We start from the raw sequence: 23,615 nt of genomic DNA on the forward strand, positions 1-23,615 counted from the left end.
ATCATCGCAAAATTTTTCCTCTCTCGTGGTTTCTCTCTCTTCCATCTCTTTTCCTTTTCTAACCTCTATTTTCTTCCTTTTTTGAAGGGAGGAAAATAAAAGACAGAAAAGAAAGAGAGAAGAGAAGAAAAAGAAAGAAAGAGAGAGGAGGAACTCTTTTGTGGGGTCTCACTTGACCTTGATTTGAAAATATTTAGAAATTTGACTCGCCTTCATTTTGAAATTTTTGCGGGAAAAATGGAGAGACGGGATTCGCTCGTCGGTACGAGGTTCGACCGTTCCTGGCGCCTTTACCAGGGGTAATCGAACCAAGGATCGAATCTATGCCTTTTGCTTTGCCTAAATATTATATAAGAATTTATTCTAAAGATCTAAATGCACAAAGAATCATGCTTATGCAATGTAAGGATGTATGCTCTTTTTGAAAGATGTTTTGAAAATTTTCAAGTATTCTGAGATGAACTTGATAAGGGAGTGAAGAAATGTTTGAATCTAACTTTAGAACTTGAGATAGATCAGAGGAGTTCTAAGTCTTTGAAGTAAATAAGAGTTTTGGAAAAATAAATTAGGATTTGAAGTTGAGATAAAAAGGAGATAAAGTTTCAAAGTCAGAAATGGACTCTGAATCTTGGATTTAGGAGAAGAGATGAAATTTGAAAATGGAATTGAATTTCAGATTTGAAGTGATATTGAATTTGAATATTAGAATGGATCTGAGAAAATCAAATGGTATTTAAAAATAGAAATGGATTTAGGAAGTTCAGATGAGATCTGAAAATGGAATTGGATTTGAAATCTAGAATTGGGAATGGAATTGGATCTTAAAATGGATTTAAGATCTGAAATCTGAGATCAAATGTAGAATTGGATTCTGGACCCTGAAATGAATTTGGATCTGAAGTCTGAGATCCAAGATGGAAGTTGAATTCTGGATCCTAAGATGAGTTTTGGATCTAAGGTCTAAGATCCAAGATAGAATTGGATTCTGGACCCTAAGATGGACTTGGATCTTGAAGTCTGAGATCCGAGGAGTGGAGATTTATACTTGGAAATCTGGATCCAAGTTGAGATTAGGATCTATCTTTGGAGTTTTGATTTGAGATTTTGAACTCTGAATATACAAATGAATTTCAAAGTCAAATTAGACTTTGAACTTGAAAACTTGAATTTTGGAATTTAGAAAATGAATAAAGAATTTTCAAAGTTAAATTGAACTTTGAATTTAAAGTTTGAATTGGGAATCAAAAGATGAATCAGGAATTTTCAATGTTTGAATTGAACTTTGAAATTTGATTTGAATTAGAATTTGAATTTTGGATATACAAATGAATTTCAAAGTCAAATTGGACTTTAAATTTAAAGTAGGAATCTGAAAATGATATTTAAATTTGAAAATTGATTTGAGAAGTGAAGAAGGTATCTGAAGGAAATCACTTGTATTTATGAAAAAGAAGTTTGAAAATATGATGCAATTCTATCCTAAGTGATGAATAAAACTTAAAGAATTTTGAAATTGGATTTTGAAAATCATATTTTATTCTTCACATGAATTAAAATAAGATTGAAAATATAATACACCCTTGACTATGGTCATTGAATGTATTATATAATGATCTATATTTAAATTCAGGTGAAGAATAAAACATATTTTTGTGCTTTTATAGAGTTTAAAATGAAATTAACTCTCAATATATCCTGACTATGGCCATTGATATATATTTTGAGTTAATTTAAAGTTAAACTCTAATAAAGGAATAAAATATTCAGAAATATGATTATTTTTAGAAAGAGATCCAGTGTGGATCCAGTGTTATTTTATAAAAGATAAAAATCCTAAGTTTTGTTTACATCTTGACTATGGCCATTGATGTAAATCATCAACTTAGGATTAATTACCTCTTACGAAATGATGCACGTGCCATTCGTGAATCTTTGAAAATAAAGGAGAAAATATGAGAACAAGTGATTCATGATATTTATAATGCTCATTCATTCTATCAAAAACTGGAAATGTAAATTCTCATTAAATCCAAACTTATTACAAAAAAATTGAATTTACAACCTTAAGAAATGATATTCTCCACATACTTCATGCAAAACACTCAGTTAGTATGAAAAAGGGAAGAGGATTTACACACATTACATGGATTTTAAAGATGCTAATGAAAGAAACAAAATGCTCATATGCCAAGATTTTTAAAATCTAAAAGCATGGAAAGGTGAAAATAATATATATATCTATGTGCATATGCACATGCATGTATATATATGTAGATCTATACACATATATGTATATATATATATGAATATATATATATATATATGAATATATATATATATATATATATATATATATATATAGGTGTATAGACATATGCATATATATATAAATACTGCCATGGTCAAATGAAAATCAGATGCAATGAGTGAAAGTAGGGGCTGAGATAGTCCAAGATGGGCCATAGTGAAATATGATGGCTGAGCAGCTTATGATGAACCACTGTGGGAAATCACAATTTTATGGCAGTTCTTTTGGTGAACTGCCATGAGGAAGAGAAGCCACAGTGTTTCTCTGTGAATCACTTAGAAAAGTATTTCAGCCCTATGGTATTTTGCAGAGGTGAAGGTTGGGAAGATATAATGCTTGTGAATGGACAACAACAAGGTGTTGTTTAAGACACCTACAACAGATGGTATTGAAGAAAAGGCGAAAGTGTAGAGAGGCGGCATAGTGCCATATAGTGGAAGTTGCTGTATTTGCAACAACTGGGGGATGCTGGATGAGGGAAAACAGAGGCTGTGCTGAACAAATACTGTTGCCAGCATAGCCAATGTGTGATCATGTTGGGTTATAACCTACGGCAAATGGGTGGGTGAATAGTATAGATTGTTAGATGACTATCCTGCTGTGCAAATCATATATATAAAGATAGGCAACCATTGCCTTTTGCAGAAAAATTTGCAAATGGTTGTGGTGGGGTCCTACACGCTGAGGGGTGTTGAGAGATGGCAGCAGGATGAACATAACATGAATGTGCCAGTATTTTATAGTAGAAAGATATGCAGGTGTAAGAGTAACTTGTAGGTGCTATAGGGGAGATACAAATGGGCTGGCATTTTGTATGCTTCAGAACTACTATTTGGCAACCTTACCGCAAATAAAAAAAAATGTTAATGTTGATAATGACACTGTTATGAATATACTTTTTATTAGCATTCTAAAGGAAATACAGGAAAAGGATAATCTATACAAATGCAGGAATCTTAAGTAGCTATCAAAATAAGACTTTCAAAAGCACTAATACCGCAAAAATTAGTGTAGACATACCTTCAATCGATGTTCACAAAAGAAAATCCATGGGAACTCTTAAGCAATCCTGATTTTCGCATAAAAAAAAAACATTATCCTCATCAGCATCACCTTGTATCCTTTTAGGAATGGTATTGCTCACCGTGGCTGTAGGTAGCGGTCTCGGAAGAAGCTTTTAGCCTTCTCCAAATTGTAGCTTTGGAGATGCTTTGTAAATCTATATAGGATTCATGGTCAAGTGAAGCTACTCTCAAGCCGCCTGAGCTGAGCTAGCTTACAAATTCATTTTTCGAGAACTTGTCTTTAAAGCGCTACAAGTAGCTTACAAATTCACCGTGGCTGTAAGTAGATTTTCTGTCATTTATCACCACTGTTAAAGCATTTTCGCTACTCTTATCCCTTGTATCTTTATAGTTATTCAAATCAGTTACAGATGAAACAACTGAAAATGGATTTACCTTCAATCAATGTCCACAAAAGAAAATCCATGGGAACTCTTAAGCAATCCTGTGTTATAGTGTGCTCATGCTTGGAAGCTCAGGTTGATGCTATAGCACCTCGACTTTATGCTTGGCTTACTCGTTGTAAGAAGATCGCCCTTTCGGTTGGCGTAAAAAACCATAAGGAAAGGGGAAGCTTCGTGAAAAGGGAAGAAAGGGGTGCGGGGTTAAACCAGAAAAAAAAGAAGAAGAAATGAGGGAAAAGAGGAAAGGGGGAAAGAAAAAGGATATCATCGAGATGGGGAGGTGAAGACGGATCTGATGCTGGAAGAAGAAGGGTGCGGGGGTGAAACACGGTCCGTGAGAGATGCCAGAAGGGGGAAGGGTCAAAAAAGGGTGGTTGCGTGAAGAAGAGAGGAGGCTATGTACAGGAAAGGGGAGGGGTGAAGACGATCCCGAATCCTTCCCCTTCGTGCTTCTCTTAAAGAGGAGAAATGAGGATTCAGTTGTAGATTGAGGGTTTACAGAGGAGGAGATGGAGGTTGTTGGGAGATGAACGGGAGATGGTGAGGAGGTCACACATGGGGGCGTGCGATGAAGGTTTGGCTAGAGGGTTCGGGCGATGGAGGTTGAGAAGAAGCTTCTGGAGTTCTTCTGGAGGGGAAGCGAAGGGGAGAAGCCGTAAGAGGGTTTTTGTCAGAGAGGGAGAACTCGAGAGGGTCTCCCCCTCGAAACCCTAACTCGACTCAAGGGTTTTACTTTTTCTAAAAATAGGTCTTTTATAAAAAGATTTTTCTAAAACGGGTTTCCAAAAACCATTTTTTTGCAATTTCCTTTATTTATTTTTGATTTTTTGTTCTTTTCTTGAATTTCAATATATATTTTTTTTTGTGTTTTTTTTTCTTTGGAATGAAATTCTAAAAGCTAAGGATTTTAAAATAATTTTGCAAAATTTTTCAAAAATATTTACAAAGGAAAGTTTTTCTAAGCAATTTTTGGAGAAAAAATGGGTTTGGACCCGAGTTTTGAGAAAATATTCAAATTTTGAACCTCGAATTGAGGAATATAACGCGATGGATCCAAACGGATACAAGACAAACTGTCTGAGCCTTTCAAAAGGCTATTTTGGTAATTTTGAGAATTTGATTTAAAAATGGGAAAAAGAAGCTCAGATTTGGATCTTTTATTTGGATTCAGATCCGAAATTGAGTCAGATACACAAAATAAATTTAATTTCAGAAAACATGAGAAATAAAATGGGATTTATATTTAAAAGTGACTCAATTACCCAAAAAAATGAAATCAGGGGCAAAAAGGGAATATTTAAAAGATTTTGAAAAATTTGGGGTGTTCAAAGATGCCCCTCTTTGCTACTAAGCCAGTTGAAAGCCGATCTTAGTGGCAAATAAAATACTCCAAATTTTGAAAAATGCCCCAGTCAGCAGATCTGAACTCGGTGTGGAAGAATTTATTTGAAAGACATGGTTTTTCAGGTTTAAAACTTTATCCTCAAATGGCTTTGGGGAAGACGAAATCCTCGAAAATGATATGACTGAACAATAGAAATGAGGATATCGTGATTGGACTTTGGGTGAAGATCCCAAAATGATGAAAGATAAGAATTTTGATCAAGTCTCATGGGTGAGACAAAATCAGCTTTTCAGAATGACTCAGGTTTAGCCCTTAACCTGGATGGGGAAATGAATATATGATGACCTTGATGGGATATTTTTGCGAAAATGCCTTGCGAGATGAAGCTCAAGTAGAATTCTATCCCGAATGGATATACAAAGCATGGATTCCTCGATGGGAAGAACCATGATGGGACTGGAAGAAAATGCCTCGTCAAAACGAGGGAAAACTCATTGGAACGAGATTCAGGTTTAACCAAAACCTGAAAAGGAAGATACCTCGAGGGGCGAGGTTCAGGCTTAACCCTTAACCTGAAGGGGTCAACCAAATGGAATCCTCGAATGAAGAAACCATGATGGGACCTTCGGAGTTTGGACGAACAAATCCGAAAGGGGTTTGCGAAAGGAGGAAGAAAATGGGGTTCTCTAAAGCTTTGAAAAAGGGATAAACTTGGATGTCTCATTGTTGAGACTAAATCAGCTTTTGAATTTAATGACCTCTCGCAGAGAATACAGATTTTGACCCTTAACCTGAGTGGGAACAACCATACGGATTTCTCGAAACCGTGATGGGACAGGAGATATATTTCAGCTGAATGAGGCAACTCTTTTGGGAATGTGAGAGATGGAAAAATGAGGAGATGTGAGACAAAATGAACAATGAATAAGGTAACAGGAGGCAAATCTTTAGATGGGGTAAAAGATGAATAAGGCGAACCTCTTATCAAGGAGATGAATCTCTTGACGAGGCAAAAGATGGAAGAGGGCAAATCCTTTGGACAGGGGAAGATGAAAGCAAAATATGAAGATGACGATGAAGATGGCAATCCTAAGGAGAAGGTAAAATATGAAGATATGAAGATGGCAATCATTTTAGCAAGGAAAAGGTAAAATATGAAGATATGAAGATGGCAATTAATTTAGCAAGGAGAAGGCAAGATGTGAAATATGAAGAAGGCAATCCTTTTGGTAAGGAGAAGGCAAAATGTGAAATATGAAGAAGGCAATCCTTTTAACAAGGAGAAGGCAAATCTTTTGATGAAGGCAAAGGATGAATAATGCGATCATTTTATCAAGGAGAAGGCGAGTCTTTCGATCAAAGCAAAAGACGAGGAAGGCAATCCTTTTATCAAGGAGAAGGCGAGTCTTTCGACAAAGCGAAAGACGGAGAAGGCAATCCTTTAATCAAGGAGAAGGCGAGTCTCTCGACAAAGCGAAAGACAAAGAGGCAATCCTTTTATCAAGGAGAAGGCGAGTCTTTTGACAAAGCGAAAGACGGAGAAGGCAATCCTTTAATCAAGGAGAAGGCGAGTCTCTCGACAAAGCGAAAGACAAAGAGGCAATCCTTTTATCAAGGAGAAGGCGAGTCTCTCGACAAAGCGAAAGACGAGGAAGGCAATCCTTTTATCAAGGAGAAGGTGAGTCTTTCGACAAAGCGAAAGACGGAGAAGGCAATCCTTTTATCAAGGAGAAGGCGAGTCTCTCGACAAAGCGAAAGACGGAGAAGGCAATCTTTTTATCAGTGAGAAGGCGAGTCTCTCGACAAAACGAAAGACGGGGAATGTAAACAACTCTAGATTGTATCCAAATGGATATTGAATATTCATTTCATTCTTAGAATATCTAGAAAATTTTACCAATAAGATAAAATTGTAGTTGACTTCAACGCTTGAAAATGTGCATATGTGTGCAAAGATACTCCCTCTTTTACCCAGAGTATTTCCTCCAACGAGGTTAACTTTTCGGTCTTAAGAGTGAAATTCAAAATTTTAGCGTTGATGATTTTCTTCGAGGAAGCTATCCATTTCCTTGATATGAAAAGAGAAGAAATATTTTCAATTTCATAAAAGCAAGTAGTAAAAAGACATTGATAAAAGAATTTTGCATGAGAAAAGATGACTGCTGGCAATTTTGGCAGTTTGATATCTGGGTGTTTTTCCCACGATGATCTTTTTGCACTCTTTTTGAGTCATTGGGCTTTTTCAGGCTTTTTACATCATCCTTCATTTTGGAGATGTCTTGACTTTTCTCTCTTTTTCAGGGAAAGGTACGTCACAAACTCCTTCATCTTGGAGATGCTTCGATCCTTCTTTTACCTCAGGGATTATATATGATGGTATTGGCTCAAAGGTCTTTAGATGATAGTTGAAATCAAATATCATTTAGGGTTTGTCGGTAGGTTCGTCACACTCGCCTTCATCTCGACGGTGATCTGAACTTTCCCTGGAAGGATCCTTCACAAACTCCTTCATCTCGGTAGATGATCCAAAACTTCTTTGGCCCTGGGGGTTTGCTCGCATATTCGCCTTCATCTTGATGACAATTGAGAGATCCCTTTTGCAGATATTTGATTACAGCTTTAGAAATGGATAAGGAGATATGGATTGAGTGGTTTCTTTTTATCGCTCAGGATATTTCCACTGCCTAACTGCCAGAAAATCATCTTTAAACATGCGTCAAAGCTAAGATCAATATCTATTCGTTTCTGGCTTTTCAATGTCATCGAACATTTCTTTCGCCAATCATACCGAGGATATTTCTCTCATCCTTTTGGTTGATCAACAGGGAAAAGATTTGAATTTTACCTCTTTTTTGCAAAAAGTTTCACCCTTTTGGAAAGAATACTAAAGGTAATTGGAGATGATTCTTTTATGCATTTAAGAATATTGGAATCAACAAATACTTTTAGCAAATTGGCAAATTTTTTCATGAATTCTTTGTGAAATAATCACTTAATATAGATTTTGATACGACCTTTAGTTGCAATTTGTGATTTTGGACATTCTGACTAGTAAAACTGGGACCTTTCATTTAACGACCAACGAAGGAGCTGGAACCTTTCATTTAATGACCAGTAAAAACTGAGACCTTTCATTTAACGACCAGCGAAGTAGCTGGAACCTTTCATTTAAAGACCAACGAAGTAGCTGGGACATTTCATTTAACGACCAACGAAGGAGTTGGAACATTTCATTTAACGACCAACGAAGTAGCTGGGACATTTCATTTAGCGACCAGCGAAGTAGCTGGGACATTTCATTTAATCATTTAACGACCAGCGAAGTAGCTGGGACTTTTCATTTAATCATTTAATGACTAGCGAAGTAGCTGGGACTTTTCATTTAATCATTTAATGACCAGCGAAGTAGCTGGAACATTTCATTTAACGACAAGTGAAGTAGCTGGGACATTTCATTTAACGACCAACGAAGTAGCTGAGACATTTCATTTAACGACCAGCCAAGTAGCTAGGATATTTCATTTAATCATTTAACGACCAGCAAAGTAGCTGGGACTTTTCATTTAATGACCTTATTTAAGTTCAAAACTTTTGAAAGACAACCAGTACGAGGACTGAACTTGATCTTTAGATTTAAAAACTTTAGCAAAATAACCAGTGCGAGCACCGGGTTTTTCCAACTGAGAGTCGGGAAGGAGACCGACATTCTTAAGATATTTAGAGATTGAAGCAGGGATGATTGTCGGGGTTTTCAGGATTATCCCTTATCCTGAAAGAAAAAAAAAATAGAATAGACACTTGATGAGAATTTAGGAAAAGAATGATTCAGGTTTATCCCTTAACCTAAGAGGAAATAGAAGATTTTATGAAGAGCTAACCTGAGACTTGAATTTAGAAAGGATATGACAAGATTTAGAATTTATGATCTATGATTTAGATGGGCCAGGTATGCGGTCCAATTTTCAGGATGAAACCCTTATCCTGACAGAGAATATAGAAAGAATAAGCTTTGAGAAGACAGAAGGATATAGAACTTTGAAAAAAATGTAGAACATTTAAGGAAATTGATTTATTTTTGTAAAAAGAATTCTCACAGGTAGCGTGGTTGCTCTTAAGAGTAATAAGGATTATCGCTTATCCTGAATGGGAAAAAGAATAGAATTTGAAGAGAAATTGATATAAATTTAGAAATCAATAAAGATCGATAAAACTTATATTTGCAAAAAGAATTCTCATAGGTAGCATTGTTGCCCCTACGAGAGGTTTCAGAATTATCCCTTATCCTGAATGGGAAAAAAGAATAGAATTTAAGAAAATTTAATGAAAAGAAATTGATATAAATCTAGAAAATCAATAAAGATTGACAAAACTTGTATTTACAAAAGAATCCTCATAGGTAGCATTATTGCTCCTACGAGGGGTTTCAGGATTATCCCTTATCCTGAATGGGAACAAGAATAGAATTTAAAGAGATTTAATGAAGGGAAATCGATATAAATCTAGAAAATCAACAAAGATTGACAAAACTTGTATTTATAAAAGAATCCTCATAGGTAGCGTTATTGCTCCTACGAAGGGTTTCAGGATTATCCCTTATCTTGAATGGGAATAAGAATAAAATTTTAGAAAAAGGAAATTGAAATAAATCTAGAAAATCAATAAAGATTTGGCAAAACTTGTATTTACAAAAGAATCCTCATAGGTAGCGTTATTGCTCCTACGAGGGGTCTCAAGATTATCCCGTATCCTGAATGGGAACACCTCGGACAACGAGGGTCAGGTTTATCCCTTAACTTGAGGGGGAAGAATAGAAGGAAAAAAGAAATACCTCATGGGAAAGAGGCATCAGGTTTATCCCTTAACCTAAAAGGGTAAAAGAATTGATAAAATTTAATGGAATTTGAGAAAATATTGATAAACTTGATAAAATTGATGTAAACTTGATAAAATATGAATAAAATGAATGAAACAGATAAAGATACCAAAAATTAACTGAAAAATTTATAAGATTTGAGGAAAAGGAGTTTTCTGATCCTGCCTGCATATGGGATCTTTGAAAGGAAAATGTTTATTTAAAAGATAGGTGAAAAAAATCATTTTTGGGAAGAAAATCCATTGTAAGGAGAATGATCAGCGCGAGATCTGATCCTTTAAATCAAACATGAGAGATCATCATGAGGGTCAATTTTTGAAGGCCATGGTTTGAAATCTAATTTTTGAAAAAGAAGATCAATAACAGATTTAATTTCTAAAAATAACAATTTGAAATTTGATAATAAGATCAACATCAGGGTTGATTTTTGAAGATAATGTTTAAAAACCAATCTTGGAAGATAAGACCAACACAGAGGTTGATCTATGAATATAATGATTTAAAACCCATTTTTGGAGGATAAGACCAATGCAATGATTGATCTTTGAATATGATGATTTATAACCCATTTTGGAAGATAAGATCAACGCAAGGGTTGATCTTTAAATGTGACAGTTTGAAAAACCACTTTTGAAAAATATGATCAACACAAGATTTGAGACCTATTTTTGGAAGATAAGACCAACACCAGGGTTGATCCTTCAATGCAATGGTTCAAAAACCTATTTTGGAAAACATGATCAACACGAGGGTTGATTTTTGACAAAGGTTGGACCAAAGAATATTTGAACTCTTTGGTCATAACGAGGACTTTTTAAAATTTCATGATTTTTGAAAAGCCCTCATAGGTAATATCATTTCTCTCATGAATGATGTCAGGATTGGTCCCGCATTCTAAAAAGAACAGGAAAAATGTGGTTTTAATAGAAGCCGATAAAGAGATTTTTGAAATATAGATTTTCAAAAGAAAATGTCCCTATGTGGCAGAGGAAGAAAGTATTGTGATATTAGAGATATAAAGGAAAATTGACATTTCATTGACGAGCAAAACTGATAACAAAGAACTGAAATATTTACAAGTATTTTGACCAAAAGGTCACAAAAGGACTGCACTGGCAGCCCCCCTACAAGGTGACTGGCAAAAGGGGAGAAAAGTAGGAGAATTCTGGCATCTTCAATCTTCTGAGTAGCCGGGGAGAGACTTGGTCATGACGGCTAGGTCGTCTTCCTCTTCGTCTTCAACAAAGAGACTCTTGTCGACGCAATCCTGAACAATATTTTTGAAGACGAAGCAGTGATCGATGTCATGCCCCACTACTCGATGGAACTTCTAGAATTGATTTGTGAACCTTCCCATGACCGTGGGAGGATCCACGACCTTTGGGAGTTTAACCAATCCCTTGGCCAGCATGAATTCAAGGGCTTCTTCGAGCGTTTGCTTCAGAGGAGTGAACTCACGATCATTACTCCAACCTTCACGCTTTATCTTTTCTTTTTGCGGAAAGTTAGACTGAGATGGCTTGTTATTCTACTTGGAAGACTTCTCCCTTTTAGTTGTGTCGTGGTTCTGGCCATTCTTGCTGTCATTTCTGTTTCTTCTGCTGCTGTCATGATCATTGCCAGAGGTATCAACTGCATGAGTGAACTGCACTTTCTTTTTCTGATCTTGGATATTTTTTGTCAGAGGCATGCCCTCGTAAAACCCGCTTTCTATTCCTGCCTTGAGCCATTCGGCTCGATTAATTAATTTGATAAAGGATTTTGCTGGAGAAGTGACAATGAGGCTTCTCAGGGGCTGAGAGAAATTGCTCAGGATTATTTGCAATGCATGCTCCTCTGGAGTGGGAACTTTCATCTTGTTGCAGGTGCTTCTCCACTTGTGGATGAATTCTCCTGCTCTTTCAGTCTCATTATGCTTTAGGTTTTAAAGGTGATTGAGCGTAGGGGAAACCTCAGTATTGAACAGGAAGCGCTTAATGAACAAATTTACCACCTTATCGAACTCTCGTAGTTCGATAGGATTGATGTGGTCGGCATACCACCTGGTTGCTATATGATGATGCGTAAATTACACATAAATATAATATAATATTATTGCATAAATGCATCATTTAGAGGTTTAGAACCCACACTTAGGTGCATATAGATGTCATGGAGCTACGGTTTGAATTTCGTTCGAATCGGACTTAAAATGAGAGAGTTATTGCATTTATAGTGAAGCGGGTCAAACCTCGGGGCAAACCGGGTCATTTCGGATCCAACTGGCCCTTTTGAGGCTTGGATCTCGGCGAAAACACTTCCATCCGACCCACACTAGACCCAAAACTCGAATTTTAAAAGAATTGCTAAAACCCCCCTCACAGAAGGCGCCTAGCTAATAGTTGTTTTTTAATCTCTTTTCTGGAAATTCCAGAAAAGAGTCTTCTTAGTTTAAATAGAAAGAGACGCCCAAAGGGGGGCATCTTTGTCTTGGAAATTCGTGCCCTAACACACTCGACTCCTCTTCCTTCATCTTCTCTCCCAGCCGTCCTACATCCTCCTTCTTAAACATCCATGGTCGGCCATGGCATCCACGCATTTCCATTGAAGCTGCCGGCCCCTCTTCTCTCATTTTTCCTCTTCCACACCTTCCTTTTCTTCTCCCCTTGCTGCATCTAACGACCCATGTCTTCTTGTTTGCAGGTAGCAGCAGCTTGGAGTGCTCCAGCTGTGGAAGGGGTGCTGTCTACCCCTTCCCGGCCAGCCGGCCCTACCTTCATCCGGCCTTCTTCGCCATTCCAGCACGCCATGCTCGGAGCAGCTCCATTCGGCTCCTTCCAGCACACCTGCAGCAAAGAGGTGTTAGCCAGCACCACCGAGGGTCCCTTTTGGCGCAGATTCCAGACAAATTCCACTCACCTCCTACCTCCTCACTCGTCGGACGGCCAGAATCAGGTACGTCTTCCCTTTTCCCCAATTCTTTTAGTGTAAAACCCAAACAACATGCAATTTTCTGTTTTTATTTTAAATGTTCTGTGTGTTTTCCTGTTTTTACAGCCTTAGCATAGCTGTTAGTGCTTGAACCAGCATTGTTAATTGTTTTTAAGATTCTATTTAAATTCAATTTGCGTCTTGTAGATTGTAAAATCCCCTTGTTGCTGTTCACGCCCAAACCGGTTGGACTGGTTCCAACCGACTGGAGTCTTTTGCGTTAGAATCTATTAATTAAAATAATAGAAATTAGGCATGTTTATTAGATGTTTAATTAATTTTAGTGCTGTTTAATTAGCGTGTGTTGTGTGTGTTAGAGAAATTGCAAAAATCCCCAAAATCGGGTGGACTTCTTCTTCCACCCGATTTATGCATCATATTGTTAGTAATACTAATTATAAATTCTGTGTTAGCAGCATCTAGGTAGTTGTTTGATAGTTAATTAGGGAGCTTAATTAGGTTGTAATAGCATAGTTCAATCCTATATGCAATTGATTTCAATTTGAATAGATGTTAGATGTAGTTTGATTTATGTGTTGAAGTGTAAGTAATTCTTGAGTTATTGATTTCCTGTGTTACTAATATTTCCTGTGTTAGTAATATTGCTGTGTTAGTCTAGGTGTTGGTTAGTTAATTAATTAGGTTGTGATACTACAGATTTAACTATGTATTAGTTGAATTTTAGTTTAGTAGTTTTTAGGTAGATTTTCGCAATAGCTAATTTTTGGGGTTTAGATAGAATGGAATGTTTGCTCTTTTAAGCAGTAGGTTAGTTAATGTTGGTGAGTTAGCTTAGATCAATTCATAACTGTAGGTTAGTTCAACTTAGCCTAACCTAGTGTTTTAAATTAGCACTAGTTGTATTTCTAGCGAATAATGTAGGTAGTTAATGTAGATTTTATTTTCTTAGTGTGATCCATTTTATTTTCTGTTAATTGGTTAATATTAGGACTGTGAATGACTGTTATTACATGTATTTTGAATACATAGTGCAAATATTGGATCATTCAAGTGAATAGTGTACTAAAGCAGAACCCTGATTTTTGCTCTGATTTACACTCGTTATACTCTGTGACAATCTTCTGAGTTTTTCCGATATTATTGTTTTATGCTATTCATTAGTGTGTTAACTACGTGCAAACCAAAAATCAGCTTGTTCAGAGTTGATTTGGTTTGCCTTTTAAGCATTCTGCAAGATTAGGTTTTACGCGATTTTAGATTTCGGGTCAAACGGTTCTATAATTTTTATCAAACTTGAAACGCTTATATCCGGAGTTCCCGGATGAGTTTTTCAATTCCGTAAAGTCCGTCGGACTCTTGAGTCTGTCAGAAAGAGAACAAAAGAGAAATACTTAGAATCGGACTTAGTTTGACCCTTCGCACTTCCTGTTTGCGAAAACCTATTAAAAGTCGATTTTGCACTATTTAAGGATAAAACAGTCATTTGCTTACTTAGTTGATTTTAGGTAGTTTTTCATGTTTTCTAGCAGATAGTTAGTGAATTAACAATAGTTAGGCTAGTTAGAGTGTGTTTACTTTGTTAGTTTAGTTAGAAATTATAATTTTAGTTGTCTTTATTTGTAATAGTAGTTTAATTCAATAATTAGTTCAGAAATAGTTATAGATATAACTTAGAATTAATTCTTGATTCCATACTGACTCTTTATTTTCGTATTTTAGGTTGATAAGTTAGAAACATGTCTACAGGTGTAGTTACAATGCGAAGTGCAGATGCATGTGTGACGAAAAGACAGAATTACCCCTGGCGATCTGGAGAAGACTTAACAACTTGTTTTAGTTCATTTTCATTTTTAGATCGTTATTTAATTAGAATTGTAATATTAACATAGTTGTAAACGATTGTGATATTAATAAATTGATATTTTAGATTCAATTCAGAATGTATCCCGTTCCCTGTGGATTCGACCCGTACTCGCCACATCTGTGGAAAGTCGGTTTTTATTATCTTTGGTTGACGATTTTACAAATGCTTTTAATGAAAAATATGTCTTAAAAATGTCACTTCCAAAAGTGCAACCACTATACCCTCCAGACTGCGGGGAAAGCAAATGAACAGAGCCCTGTTGTCTTTTCTGAAACGGCTGCACTCTACATAAAATGTGGATAAGTGGGCTTTGGGGTTGCCAGTTCCGTCGAACTTGAGAAATTTACGAGGAAGGTTCTCCAGGTTATCGTCCCCATCTAGACCATCGTAAAAATCTTCACCAATGTAGGTCTGCTTGCCCTTACCCTTGACTTGAATGTCTTTAATTGCTCGATTCATCTCCTTCATCTGCTTGCTCATCAGGTCCTCTGCTGGGGTCCCAGACTTGGGCTTGTTGACGGATTCAGGCTCTTCTGCAACTATCTTTGTAGACTGTCTTGGAGAATTCTGTTTATAAACGATATGCTCTTCCTCTTCCGATTCTTCCTCGACTGACTCTGATTCTTCCGAAGTAGGGTCCGGCTGTACTTTCTTCCATATGATTCTGATTTGCTTTTTTACAGGCTTCTTTCTCAGCTTGCTTTTAGGAACTGCCTCTTTCAGCTTGGTCTCGGCTTGCTCTGACAGCATCCTTGCCATCATCTTTTGGAACATATCATACATAGCGGGGTCGATGTCATCTTTCCTGTTCTGACCCTGTCCCCTGACTGATTTAGGAGAGCTCATCCCTTCTGCCTCACTGTCGCTGTGTTGAGGAACTGTTTCTTTTTCCGCTCTTGTCTGAACCATTTTTTAATATAGCGCGCTCTCTCTGTAGCGGAAAGCGGAAGATTTTTTAGACCGAAGAAACTTTTGGAGAGGTTTTGACAAGAGGAAGGATTTAGGTTGAAATCTAAAAAAATATATCCCATTACTAGGGATTGAGTCGCCACAAAATTTGTGACAATTGTGTTGTTTACTCTAAGAGGGAGAGTAACCAACTAAAATATGAAAGAAAATAACATTTTGAAAAGGATATCTCTTGATGAAAATAGATTTTTATGAAAATATAAACAAGAATATAAAATTAGAAGAAAATAAGAGAATAAATGAAATTTGAGAATAAATGATAAAGATTTAAAATTTGAAGAACTTGCATGCAGGATCAGAAGAATTTTTGAAGAAATTTAGAGGAAGAGAAAGGAAAATACACCTGGGTTTTTAGAAACAAAAAAAAAATTGAAATATATACCCAGGGTTTTGGAAAATATAAGGAAGATATAAAATATCACACAATCACAGATATACAAGCAAGGATGAGCAAACAACACTCCTTAAAGCTGACTCTATATGCAACATTTGAAATGGCTGATAGGACCTTAATCCTAACTCTAAGATTTATATCATCTGATTCCAATCAAGGTAAGCCGATATACTCAAGCCGAAGCTCGAAGTATGTGGCATATAAGATATCTCTCTGGTTCTAAGGTAAAAGCTTCCCAACATCCTTGAGCACCTACCGATATACCTCAGACTATGGCCCTTAGGTACGTGGTAGGGGGGCGCAAACCCAAATAAGTGGTCCAGTTGTGAGGCTCTCACCCGAACTATGGTTCAGTGAGACAGCCCAGCAACGTGAAGACCGAGACAAATATAGGTAGGGGTGTTTTCAAAAACATGTTCAACATGCAGATAAAACCAGAAAGCTCTAATACAAGTCCTAAACAGATAGAATTAAATGAAAAGAAGCATACACTTGCATACATTGTTTGCATTCAATCCCTAAAATTGAGGAGAGTTGTATTTAAAATCTAAATCTAATGTGAACATGGAATAATCTCCTCAATATGGTCCTACCAAACCATACTTAGATCCTATATGCAAATGATGTCAGCTGAGGACAGAGTCTAGGCTCCTAAGGTTTGCTTGGAAATGAAGCTGACATAGAAGAATAAAGACTTAGATTATATAAAAGCAAAGCAAAGGCATAGATTCAACCGGACGAAGTCAAGTCCCATCACGGTCGCCAAAACTGTGATCGTCGCAAAAAAAATTCTCTCTTGTGGTTTCTCTCTCTTCCTTCTCTTTTCCTTTTCTAACCTCTATTTTCCTCCTTTTTTGAAGGGAGGAAAATAAAAGACAGAAAAGAAAGAGAGAAGAGAAGAAAAAGAAAGAAAGAGAGAGGAGGAACCCTTTTGCGGGGTCTCACTTGACCTTGATTTAAAAATATTTAGAAATTTAACTCGCCTCCGTTTTGAATTTTTTGCAGGAAAAATGGAGAGACGGAATTCGCTCATCGGTACGCGGTTCGACCGTTCCTAGCACCTTTACCAGGGGTAATCAAACCAAGAATCGAATCTATGCCTTTTGCTTTGCCTAAATATTATATAAGAATTTATTCTAAAGATCTAAATGCACAAAGAATCATGTTTGTGCAATGTAAGGATGTATGCTCTTTTTGAAAGATGTTTTGAAAATTTCCAAGTATTCTGAGATGAACTTGATAAGGGAGTAAAGAAATGTTTGAATCTAACTTTAGAACTTGAGATAGATCAGATGAGTTCTAAGTCTTTGAAGTAAATCAGAGTTTTGGGGAAATAAATTGGGATTTGAACTTGAGATAAAAAAGAGATAAAGTTTCAAAGTCAGAAATGGACTCTGAATCTTGGATTTAGGAGAAGAGATGAAATTTGAAAATGGAATTGAATTTCAGATTTGAAGTGATATTGAATTTGAATCTTAGAATGGATCTGAGAAAATCAAATGGTATTTAAAAATAGAAATGGATTTAGGAAGTTCAGATGAGATTTGAAAATGGAATTGGATTTGAAATCTAGAATTGGGAATGAAATTGGATCTTAAAATGGATTTAAGATCTGAAATATGAGATCAAATGTAGAATTGGATTCTGGACCCTGAAATGAATTTGGATCTGAAGTCTGAGATTCAAGATGGAAGTTGAATTCTGGATCCTAAGATGGGTTTTGGATCTAAGGTCTGAGATCCAAGATAGAATTGGATTCTGGACCCTAAGATGGACTTGGATCTTGAAGTCTGAGATCCGAGGAGTGGAGATTTATACTTGGAAATCTGGATCCAAGTTGAGATTAGGATCTATCTTTGGAGTTTTGATTCGAGATTTTGAACTCTGAATATATAAATGAATTTCAAAGTCAAATTAGACTTTGAACTTGAAAACTTGAATTTTGGAATTTAGAAAATGAATCAAGAATTTTCAAAGTTAAATTGAACTTTGAATTGGGAATCAAAAGATGAATCAGGAATTTTCAAAGTTTGAATTGAACTTTGAAATTTGATTTGAATTAGAATTTGAATTTTGGATATACAAATGAATTTTAAAGTCAAATTGGACTTTGAATTTAAAGTTAGAATATGAAAATAATATTTAAATTTGAAAATTGATTTGAGAAGTGAAGAAGGTATCTGAAGGAAATCACTTGTATTTATGAAAAAGAAGATTGAAAATATGATGCAATTCTATCCTAAGTGATGAATAAAACTTAAAGAATTTTGAAATTGGATTTTGAAAATCATATTTTATTCTTCACATGAATTAAAATAAGATTGAAAATATAATACACCCTTGACTATGGTCATTGAATGTATTATATAATGATCTATATTTAAATTCAGGTGAAGAATAAAACATATTTTTGTGCTTTTATAGAGTTTAAAATGAAATTAACTCTCAATATATCCTGACTATGGCCATTGATATATATTTTGAGTTAATTTAAAGTTAAACTCTAATAAAGGAAGAAAATATTCAGAAATATGATTATTTTTAGAAAGAGATCCAGTGTGGATCCAGTGTTGTTTTATAAAAGATAAAAATCCTAAGTTTTGTTTACATCCTGACTATGGCCATTGATGTAAATCATCAACTTAGGATTAATTACCTCTTACAAAATGATGCACGTGCCATTCGTGTTCCCATTCGTGAATCTTTGAAAATAAAAGAGAAAATATGAGAACAAGTGATTCATGATATTTATAATGCTCATTCATTCTATCTAAAACTGGAAATGTAAATTCTCATTAAATCCTAACTTATTACAAAAAAATTGAATTTACAACCCCAAGAAATGATATTCTCCACATACTCCCTGCAAAACACTCGGTTAGTATGAAAAAGGTAAGAGGATTTACACACATTACATGGATTTCAAAGATGCTAATGAAAAAAACAAAAATGCTCATATGCCAAGATATTTAAAATCTAAAAGCAGGGAAAGGTGAAAATAATATATATATCTATGTGCATATGCACATGCATGTATATATATGTAGATCTATACACATATATGTATATATATATATGAATATATATATATATATAGGTATATAGGTGTATAGACATATGCATATATATATAAATACTGCCATGGTCAAATGAAAATCAGATGCAATGAGTGAAAGTAGGGGCTGAGATAGTCCAAGATGGGCCATAGTGAAATATGATGGCTGAGCAGCTTATGATGAACCACTGTGGGAAATCACAATTTTATGGCAGTTCTTTTGGTGAACTGCCATGAGGAAGAGAAGTCACAGTGTTTCTCTGTGAATCACTTAGAAAAGTATTTCAGCCCTATGGTATTTTGCAGAGGTGAAGGCTGGGAAGATATAATGCTTGTGAATGGACAACAACAAGGTGTTGTTTGAGACACCTACAGCAGATGGTATTGAAGAAAAGGTGAAAGTGTAGAGAGGCGACATAGTGCCATATAGTGGAAGTTGCTGTATTTGCAACAACTGGGGGATGCTGGATGAGGGAAAACAGAGGTTGTGCTGGACAAATACTATTGCCAGCATAGCCAATGTGTGATCATGTTGGGTTATAACCTACGGCAAATGGGTGGGTGAATAGTATAGATTGCTAGATGGCTATCCTGCTGTGCAAATCATATATATAAAGATAGGCAACCATTGCCTTTTGCAGAAAAAATTGCAAATGGTTGTGGTGGGGTCCTACACGCTGAGGGGTGTTGAGAGATGGCAGCAGGATGAACATAACATGAATGTGCCAGTATTTTATAGTGGAAAGATGTGCAGGTGTAAGAGTAACTTGTAGGTGCTATAGGGGAGATACAAATGGGCTCGCATTTTGTATGCTTCAGAACTACTATTTGGCAACCTTACCTCAAATAAAAAAAAATGTTAATGTTGATAATGACACTGTTATGAATATACTTTTTATTAGCATTTTAAAGGAAATACAGGAAAAGGATAATCTATACAAATGCATGAATCTTAAGTAGCTATCAAAATAAGACTTTCAGAAGCACTAATACCGCAAAAATTAGTGTAGACATACCTTCAATCGATGTTCACAAAAGAAAATCCATGGGAACTCTTAAGCAATCCTGATTTTCGCATGAAAAAAAAAACATCATCTTCATCACCATCACCTTGTATCCTTTTAGGAATGGTATTGCTCACCGTGGCTGTAGGTAGCGGTCTCGGAAGAAGCTTTTAGCCTTCTCCAAATTGTAGCGCTTTAAAGACAAGTTCTCAAAAAATGAATTTGTAAGCTAGCTCAGCTAAGGCGGCTTGAGAGTAGCTTCACTTGACCATGAATCCTATATAGATTTACAAAGCATCTCCAAAACTAAAGATATTATTGCTGAATTTCTTGAGGCATATCATTCTAAACCCATGAACTACAAAGTGCATAAAGAGATGTTGATGCACCATCAAGCAATCTAACCTTTCTGTCATTTATCACCACTGTTAAAGCATTTTCGCTACTCTTATCCCTTGTATCTTTATAGTTATTCAAATCAGTTACAGATGAAACAATTGAAAATGGAGTTACCTTCAATCAATGTCCACAAAAGAAAATCCATGGGAACTCTTAAGCAATCCTGTGTTATAGTGTGCTCATGCTTGGAAGCTCAGGTTGATGCTATAGCACCTCGACTTTATGCTTGGCTTACTCGTTGTAAGAAGATCGCCCTTTCGGTTGGCGTAAAAAACCATAAGGAAAGGGGAAGCTTCGTGAAAAGGGAAGAAAGGGGTGCAGGGTTAAACCAGAAAAAAAGAAGAAGAAATGAGGGAAAAGAGGAAAGGGGGAAAGAAAAGAGAGATCATCGAGATGGGGAGGTGAAGACAGATCTGATGCTGGAAGAAGAAGGGTGCGGGGGTGAAACGCGGTCCGTGAGAGATGCCAGAAGGGGAAGGGTCAAAAACGGGTGGTTGCATGAAGAAGAGAGGAGGCTATGTACAGGAAAGGGGTGGGGTGAAGACGATCCCGAATCCTTCCCCTTCGTGCTTCTCTTAAAGAGGAGAAAGGAGGATTCAGTTGTAGATTGAGGGTTTACAGAGGAGGAGATGGAGGTTGTTGGGAGATGAACGGGAGATGGTGAGGAGGTCACACATGGGGGCGTGCGATGAGGGTTTGGCTGTAGGGTTCGGGCGATGGAGGTTGAGAAGAAGCTTCTGGAGTTCTTCTGAAGGGGAAGCGAAGGGGAGAAGCCGTAAGAGGGTTTTTGCCAGAGAGGGAGAACTCGAGAGGGTCTCCCCCCCGAAACCCTAACTCGACTCAAGGGTTTTACTTTTTCCAAAAAGAGGACTTTAATAAAAAGATTTTTCTAAAACGGGTTTCCAAAAACCATTTTTTTGCAATTTCCTTTATTTATTTTTTATTTTTTGTTCTTTTCTTGAATTTCAATATATATATATTTTTTTTGTGTTGTTTTTTTTTTCTTTGGAATGAAATTCTAAAAGCTAAGGATTTTAAAATAATTTTGCAAAATTTTTCAAAAATATTTACAAAGGAAAGTTTTTCTGAGCAATTTTTGGAGAAAAAATGGGTTTGGACCCGAGTTTTGAGAAAATATTCAAGTTTTGAACCTCGAATTGAGGAATATAACGCGATGGATCCAAACGGATACCAGACAAACTGTCTGAGCCTTTCAAAAGGCTATTTTGGTAATTTTGAGAATTTGATTTAAAAATGGGAAAAAGAAGCTCAGATTTGGATCTTTTATCTAGATTCGGATCCGAAATTGAGTCAGATACACAAAATAAATTTAATTTCAGAAAACTTGAGAAATAAAATGGGATTTATATTTAAAAGTGACTCAATTACCCAAAAAAATGAAATCAGGGGCAAAAAGGGAATATTTAAAAGATTTTGAAAATTTTGGGGTGTTCACAAGAGGCATTCAGTTTTTCATAAACATTCTCAAAGAAATTCCCAGCATAGCAAAATCATGCGTTGCAATGAGTGGGAAGAGGAGGGGAACCGATTCCCGATTGTCAACTGATATTGACGTGCATCCTAAAAAACGATGGAGCTATCCTTGATGAAGCCAATTAAGACAGTAGGCCATATATCACGCTAGATGTTGTGACCTTGTAAGACGTGGACACTCCACTTCTTCCTCCCCTTTGAATCGAATCCAGTTTGCTTGCTGGATCTTGATCGATGCATAGGGGAAAGATGATGATGCTACTGAATCCAAGGGACTCGAGATGTATGAATATAGACGGCCCACAAGGGAATACAAAGTAGAAGAGGGTTCTGAAATGCCCATCAATTACCACCAATCATGGGGGATTTCAGGAGGTTTAAGACATGAAAATGCGATTATAACACAGATCTGAAGCTAGAAAGCTTGCAGATTTGCGGTTTTGATGATAATGATACATTAAAAATCATGATGCCAACTGAGTGGAATGATCAATAAGAAGCGAAGATTAAATCAAGGCAGAGATTACCATATAACCACAGTGCATTGCTAAATCCAATGGCGTAGTCAGAACAATTGCAAATCGCAAGATAACAAAGGAAATGAAAACAGAAACGTAAGCAAAATGTTGGAATGGGACATTCTTTACATATTGCATGGGTGAGTGTTGAAGTTGGTATGAGCAACTCAACACAGTCCATGGTACGTCAATGGGATGATCAAACAGGGAAAATCAAAAAAAGGAAGGGAAAATTATAAATAACAAGAAGGGAAAGAAGAAAAAGAAAAAAAGAAAGGAGACTCACCGGATTTCTATGAAAATCTGAACAAAAGAGAGAGGTGATGCTCCTTCAGTGGAGTTGGAAGAGATCTTCTTGCTTGGCGACGTAGCTCACGTGACTGAAGATTCAAGGATTGACTAGACTCCAGATGGTTGCTGCAATCTCCGTTTTCTTCAGTTGATTATGCCGAAAATGAAAGAAGATAGTGTAAAGGAAGAAGGGAAAGGGGAAGGTGTGATCATCACAAAAATTTTCCTATTCTCTTGTGGTTTCTCTCTCTTCCTTCTCTTTTCCTTTTCTAACCTCTATTCTCCTCCTTTTTGAAGGGAGAAAAATAAAAGAAAGAAAAGAAAGAGAGAAGAGAAAAGAAGAGAAAGAAAGAGAAGAGAAGAGAAGAGGAACTATTTTGCGGGTTTTCACTTGACCTTTATTTGAAAAATATTTAGAAAATTACTCGCCTCCGTTTTGAAAATTTGCGGGAAAAAAAGATGGAGAGACGGGATTCGCTCGTCGGTACGAGGTTCGACCGTTCCTGGCGCCTTTACCAGGGGTAATCGAACCAAGGATCGAATCTATACCTTTTGCTTTGCCTAAATATAATCTAAGAATTTATTCTAACTCTAAATGCACAAAGAATCATGCTTGTGCAATGCAAGGATGTATGCTCTTTTGAAAATTGGTTTAGAAATTTCTAAGTATTTCTGAGATAAACTTGGTAAGGGAGTGAAAAA

The sequence above is a fragment of the Nuphar pumila genome, chromosome 5 (assembly GCF_984573655.1).
Source record: "Nuphar pumila chromosome 5, dmNupPumi1.hap1.1, whole genome shotgun sequence".
NCBI classification, from domain to species: Eukaryota; Viridiplantae; Streptophyta; class Magnoliopsida; order Nymphaeales; family Nymphaeaceae; genus Nuphar; species Nuphar pumila.